A 7,415-nucleotide genomic window follows, 5' to 3' on the forward strand; every position below is an offset into this window, starting at 1 on the left:
TAACTGGTTATTGATATGAAAATTTTAGAAACCATGGAAGGAAATGACCACTCCATTTTAGAGTTCATGTTGGGAAAATAGAGGAAAACCATATAGTCTAACATGTATCCTAGAATTTAGGAAAACTGCTACCGGAATCCAGAGAATAAATTGATGACAGACCACAGCCTAAAATTCTACAAATATAAAGAGGAATGGGACGTTCTTAAAAATTAAATTGTGATGAGGGAGAATAGACAGAAGAGAAGGATGCCCTAACTTGGGTGCTGTGGAAGCATAGGGAAATGGTAAATAAGCTTGGACTTTTTTTGAAAGTCATACATAGAAGAGAGAAATATGGATAGGAAACAGAAACTTGATACAGAAAATAATGGAAACATATAAGAAAAGTTTTAGGATCTCTAAAGTTGAGAGTGAAATGAGGTTAGTGATAAATGCTGACGACAACAATTTTAAAAAAGTTACTTTTAATTATGTTGAAAGCAAGAGTAAACTCGAAGGAAAGATAGGACCATTATTCAGGATGGAGGGGATGATGGCAGTGGTTAACAAAATAGTGCTCGTTTCTCTTTTCTCTAACAAGGACAATGGCCTTCTGCTTGAGAGAGATAGAGTAATAATGGCTAACAAGGAATTGAAACCAAAGATAAGTAGGAAAATGATAAGAGAACCTATCTGTTCATAATGAATTCTGGTCAATAGGAATGGGTGATCTACATCTCCGGAAAAACCTTATTGTTATGATTGCAGATCAATTCTGTTATTGTTAAACTCTAAGCTCTAAAGATCCATTGGTTTATTTATTATGTGTTTCCAATTAGACCACCACATTTATTAAAATGATTAAAAGCTGTCTTGTTTGTGTTTTTTTTTTTTTTTAACAGGAATCATGTATTGATTCTATGGCGATAGAGGGGAAACTATAGGAAAGTTTCCCAATTTGTAATTTTGCAAGTCATGTTTTTGTACATCTACCATCCCACATAACAACCAGAAGTAATCAACATCACAGACACACAACTCGTAGTTTACATTTGTGTAACTATTTAAAGTTTCCAAAGCTCTGAGACACATTACCTCATCTAATCTTTTGCAACAATCTTGTGGAAGCAGAAATCCTATAGATATTATTTCCATTTCCCAGATGACTATTGACCAGTAAAAACCAATTTGACTGGTATAGTCCCCAGTCCTTTAGGACACATGCATGGCAAGGCTATTGAAAATGAAAGATTCAGCATTGTCATCACTGCCACGTGCACACTCCTGATGGACTAGCAAAATTAAGGCTAATAACCGTTCCTCATTTCTCTCCCCTCATCAGACAATTTAAAACTCACATGGCTTTGATCCAAATGATATCTTCCCCTATAGATGACAAGTCAGTCTCCTTTTGAATATAGCTTGCTTTTTGTCAAAACTCTATATAAGTTTTGAGTGCTAAAGTGTTCTGAAACTTCAACCAGAGTATGAAAACTGCATAGTTCCATGACTAAAAGCCACAGCCACTGTGTGTTACCCTTGACTTGGGTCCAGGGGCAATAAATAGGGACTACACATTAAGACTGCTGCCTGTTGGCATCTGTTCTCTCCTTGTGAATAGGAATAAAGTTTTGATAATTGTCATCTTTGTGTGGTTCTGCTGGTCTTTATTTGAACCCTCCTGCACCTCAATGAAGAAACTGAGGTGAGAGAAGTCATGGCTCACCCATAATTACTCATCTGGTAACTTTCAACAGCAGAGTTAGGAGGGAATATCTCTTGTCAATACCTCACGATATAATTCCTCCTTAAGCTTTTCTAAAATAAATAAATAAATAAAAGCATACACACAGAGCACAGAATTCTCAGACTGGAGTTTTCTAGAAACTACTCCCAATAAGTGAGGAGAGCCTCCTATATATGAAATTTTATTTTCAGAAGGAAGACAAGGTACTAAGTACATACTGGGAGTAGAGGGGGACAAACAAGGATATTTGATGAGGAAGATGTTTTGGGTCTTTGAACATTATGCAAGCATTCAGACATCTTTATAAACTTCAATTTGTCAAGCACTTTAAATACACCATCTCCCTTAAATCTCACAACAACCACAGAAAGTAGGTACTATAAACATTATTATCACCATTTTAAAGAGAAGAAAAGTAACTCACTCACATTCAAACAGCTAGTTAAGTGTCAGAGACTAGATTTAATTAGTCTTTAAGATTTTAAGTCCAGTAATCAACCTAGCAGGCAAGAAGTTCAGTAAGAGTCAACAGCATGATACTGTGTGGGGGAAGAAAAGCCTAATGTGATCTTAGATTGAATTAAAGAAGTATCTTGCCCAAAATAAAACGAAGTCCTATCCCATGCACAACCTAGAGAAAATCCATTTAGCTTCCTAAGATGAGTTGTGGCAGATGATTAGGTAGCTCCTCAAGGACAACTCACTGGCCTGGTTTACAAAATGGAATACATGCTTTTAAGTAGTAACATTACAAGGTTCACTTAACTTTCCTCAAGATGTCCTGATGAATAACAATACAAAATAAATTACCAGTAGGGCAGTAGGTTTTGTCTCTCATGCTATAACCAACCATGACAATCTCTGTGCCATGATAAAATCTGTGTTCTAACAGGATTTAATAAAGAATGGCACCAGAGAACAATGTGTACACAGTATCACAAACAGAATCTTGACTGAATCTCATACATGGAGGGAGTATAATGCCTTGTTATAAGTAATTCAGAATAAATATTTGACAAGTATTTCTTCACTAATCAGTAGCTGAACATCCAGTTACTTTTTATGCCATCCTTGTGTCTAAAGCTTAAGAAGTCTCAGCTAAAGAAGGAACAAACGAGAAAAGGGACATTGAATAATGTACAACTTATCCTCAAGCATTAAGTGCAAGAAGAGAAAGATCTATTATAAAGAATTCCAGGGTCGTTCAACATGTTTTTGTATAATATTATTTTAGTAAAATGAGTAAACTACTAGAAATAACTTTCAGTGGTTGCTAAGTGGACAAAAACAAATAGAAACAAAACTGGCCTAGCAGACTTGTCCACATAATATATCAAGTAAATGGAATTCTGGACAGAGCAAAGAGATGAAGAAAGTACTATGTACTCAAGAGTGACACACCTTGGTCTAGTTGACCTAGCTCTGGGTTGAGGGTTAGGGCAGAAGCAAGGTAGGAGGTCTAGGTTATGGTTCAATGGAATAGTCCCACAGTGCCTAAAAAAACTGGTTAAAGTGACTCAAGTTTAAGAACCAGAAGAGAACTGCAAGTCTAAAGGATGCACTGGGATCTTGAAATCTTTGGCACAAACAATTTAGAGAACAGAAAAAGATTTACCATGTGTCATCAAGGCACAGAGATTGTCTAGGTTTATTCTAGCACAACAAAGACAAAATTGATCTTGGGACACTGTAAAGTTATTACCCAAAACTCTGGTATATAATATTTATGTCTTATGACTTCCAGTGGCTTATGGTAGAGCCCTCAAATGCATGAAAATCTTAGGGCTGAAAAAAAACGCAATTGAGGAAAAACCATAGTATTGTATATCCAGTGTTTGCCACATGGTAAGTGCTTGATCTAGACTTTTGCATGACTACATTCACTTCAAGGTTTGTGAAACACTTTACATTATCTCATTTGATCTTCATAACGACCATGGGAATGAAGCACTATTATCATCCCCAATTTTATATGTGGGGAAAATGAGGCTTAAAAAGTTGTGACTTGTTGAGGATTATACAATAAGAGTCTTTCAATCCAGGTAGGTCTTCCTGACTCCAAGTCTATCATTCTGTTCACTATGCCACACAAATCTTTACAATAAGGTGCTTTTTTTGTTTGCGTGTTTGTCTGTCAGCTATACCTGTAATACACCTAGTACTACATGGTATATTGTTTCCTAAATTATGGAATTATTGACATTTTCTGACATCGGAGGTCATGTAGTACAAACCTTGCTTGAAGAATAATGTCCCCAAAATGATTATTTATTCTCTTCTTAATGGTGCTAAGTCACAAAGACCCCATTCTCTTCTGAGGTATCTCATTCTACTTTGAGATATCTTATTAAGCTTTTATTGGCTTTTGTCATTTTAAGTTTATTCTCACAATGATTATAAATCTCTCAGTCAGTCAATAAACATGTCTTGAGAATCTTCTATGTGCCAGATACCATTCTAAGAGCAGGAGATGAAAAGAGCAAAAGGCAATGACTGTCCCCAGGGAGCTTACAGTCCTGATTGGGGAGACAACATGCAAGCAAATACAAAGCAAACTATATACAAGATAAATAGGAAATAATTAATAGAGGGAAGGCACTGCAACTTAGAGGGGTGGAGGAAGGCTTCTTGTAGGAAGAAGGATTGTAGCTTAGACTTACAGGGATATCAGGAGGCAAAGTGGAGCAGAGAGAGGATTCCAAGAGATGGGATGTCTTCATAAAACAGCCAGGAGGCAATGTCTCTGGATAGAGGAGTATGTGTCAGGAAATAAAGTATAAGAAGTCTGGTAAGGTAAGAGAAGGTTAGGTTATAAAGGCCTTTGAAATCAAAAAGAGAGCATTTTTCATTGGATACTGAGGCCACAGGAAACCACTGGAGTTTTGGGCAGAGAGGCTGGAGGAGAGGTGATATAATTGGATCCGCATTTTAGGAAAATCACTTTACTGGCTGAGTGGAGGTTAGATTGGAGGTTAGACAAGAGAATTAAGGCAGGCTATTGACCTAGTAACAAGCTGTTGCAACAATCCAGTTGTAAAGTTAGGAGAACTGCACCAGAGTGGTGGAAGCATCAGAAGAGAGAAGGAAACATGCACAAGAGATATAGCAAAGGTAAAATTGACAGGTCTTGGTAACAGATTAGATATGGGGATGACAGACTGTGAGAAATTCAGGTAACTCCTGAGGGACTGGGAGGACTGGTTATCCTATGTAGTAACAGGGAAGGTGCGAAAGAGGTAGGGTCAAAGGGGGGAAATGATGAGTTCTATTTTAAACATAAACATAATACAATTTCTAGTGCACATCCTGTTTGAGCTATCTGAAAAATAGTTGGAAATTCAAGACTGGAGACCAGCAGAAAATTTGTGGCAGGATAGATAGATTTGAGAATCCTCCGTATGGAGGTGGCAATTAAATCCATGGGAGCTAATGAGATCCCAAAGTGAATTAGTACAGATGGAGAAGAAAAAGGGGAGAATTGGTCTTTCTTCTCCTGCCTCCCGTGTCTTTCTTCTTCACCACATCACCAAGCCGTGTAGGATGCAGGGACATGATCCAGGGAAGGGACTTGTCTTTCGGTGATAGTAGCTCCCTGGAAAGGAGCTCTGAGTTGTGACAAGGCACCTAAGATGAAATAATTGAGGCACAAAGAGGCAAAGTGACTTACCCAGGATCACACAGCTACTTTCTGAGGCAAGAATTTGAACCTAAGTCTTCCAGATATAACAAATCCAGAATCCTATCCATTATACTGTGACGTCTCAAGAGGTGGCCCCCTAGACAATCCTGGAAGTCCCCAAGGAAGCCCAGGGAAAGAAACTCCATGGCTCTGCTCACCCACCTATTAGTCTGCATCTTTGGCTCTGGTTCCTGGGTGGCCATCAATGGACTCTGGGTAGAGTTGCCTCTGTTGGTAACAAAACTACCTGAGGGTTGGTACCTACCCTCCTACCTCACGATCATCATCCAGCTAGCCAATATTGGGCCACTCCTCATCACCCTGCTCCACCGATTCCAGCCTGGCTACCTCCCTGAGGTCCCAGTCATTTATTCTGTGCTGGCCCTGGGCACCACAGCATGCCTCCTCTTTGCTTTCCTGTGGGAAAAGACATCAGTGGTGGCTGGTGTTCCCCATAGCACAGCTTTCCTGATCCTCACCTTTTTCCTGGCCCTGGTGGACTGTACCTCCTCTGTCACTTTCCTGCCCTTCATGGCCCATCTGCCAGCCCAGTACCTCACTTCCTTCTTTGTTGGGGAAAGGCTCAGTGGTCTCTTCCCTGCTCTGGTGGCTCTGGCCCAGGGCTCAGGGCTCAACACCTGTGACCAAGTCACCAACAACTCTTTAACCACTGAACCACCTAACATCACTAAAGCATCCTTCACCCTTGGGTCTCTGAACACTACTCTGAACCCTGACCTTACCACCAGCACCCCTCAGCTGGAGACCTGCCACCTTCCAGCCAACTTCTCCCCTTTTGTCTTCTTTCTCCTGCTGACAATCATGATGGCCTGCTGCCTGCCTGCCTACTTTGGCCTGACTTGTCTCCCTAAGCAGTGGGAGCTCTCTACTGAAGACCTCCTGGTCAGCCAGGTGACTCTCAGATCCTTCCAGCTCCAGGAAGCCTCAGCCAGCAGCAACCGAGACAGCTGCCTATCAGTGGCCCTGCCTGAGGAGAAGAGGACCACTGTCTGGCTACTGGCCCAATTAGCCTTCATCTACACCCTGGTGGTCTTCACAAATGCCCTCACCAATGGAATCCTCCCTTCTGTTCAGACTTACTCCTGCATGTCCTATGGCTCTGTGGCCTACCATCTGTCTGCAGCACTTAGTGCCATGGCCAATCCCCTCGCTTGTCTCCTGGCTATGTTCCTGCCCAACAGGTCTCTCTCGTGGTTGGGAGTCATCACAATGGTAGGCACCAGTTTGGGAGCCTACAACATGGCCATGGCTGTTCTGAGTCCCTGCCCTCTGCTGCAGGGCTCCCACTGGGGAGAAGCCATCATTGTTATCTCTTGGGTGCTTTTCACCGGGACCCTGAGCTATGTGAAGGTGATGACTGGAGTGCACCTGCGTGACCTGAGTCACAGCGCCCTCATGTGGTGTGGTGCAGCAGAACAAGTGGGTTCTGCATTTGGGGCGATACTTATGTTTCCTCATGTCAACGTGTTGCACCTTTTTAAGTCAGCCGATGGAAGCATCCAGTGTCCCAGCTGATCTGTGCACCAAGACAACTGTTCTGGACTGAATTTCACTGTGCCAGGAGAGCCACAGCCATGGAGAGTCAATCACATCCTCATCCAAGCTTCCCTCAGACACTGGCACAGACATTCCCACCTCTCCTCCCACCTCTACCCCCAGTAGGATTAAAGCTTCCATAACTTGAGCCATCAGGGAAGACCCCCCACCTCCAAGAGTCACAGCCACAAATTCCACCATTAAGTAGTCAGGACCTTGGTCAGTGTTTTTAGAAACTACCATTATCGACTTTGGGGTCTGTGCTTAACCTCTAGGGGAAGATAGGCTAGCCCACAGGTCAAGTTGCCTAAAACTCTGAGAGGTTAAGGAACTTGCCCAGGGTCATAAAGCCAGTATGTGACAGCAACAAGACTTGAACCCAGGTCTTCCTGAGACTTGGTTTCTATCCACTACAGCACACTTCTTTGCTTTTGTATTTCAAATAAGTTC

The 7,415-nt window shown here is 41.5% G+C and overlaps 1 pseudogene; it reads left to right on the plus strand.

Annotated features, from left to right (window-relative positions):
* The first annotated feature begins 5,413 nt into the window (after positions 1 to 5,413).
* On the plus strand, positions 5,414 to 7,177 carry LOC140509211 (solute carrier family 52, riboflavin transporter, member 3 pseudogene; annotated as a pseudogene).
* Positions 7,178 to 7,415: the final 238 nt, after the last annotated feature.

Source organism: Notamacropus eugenii, chromosome 5 (assembly GCF_028372415.1).
Source record: "Notamacropus eugenii isolate mMacEug1 chromosome 5, mMacEug1.pri_v2, whole genome shotgun sequence".
Taxonomy (NCBI): domain Eukaryota; kingdom Metazoa; phylum Chordata; class Mammalia; order Diprotodontia; family Macropodidae; genus Notamacropus; species Notamacropus eugenii.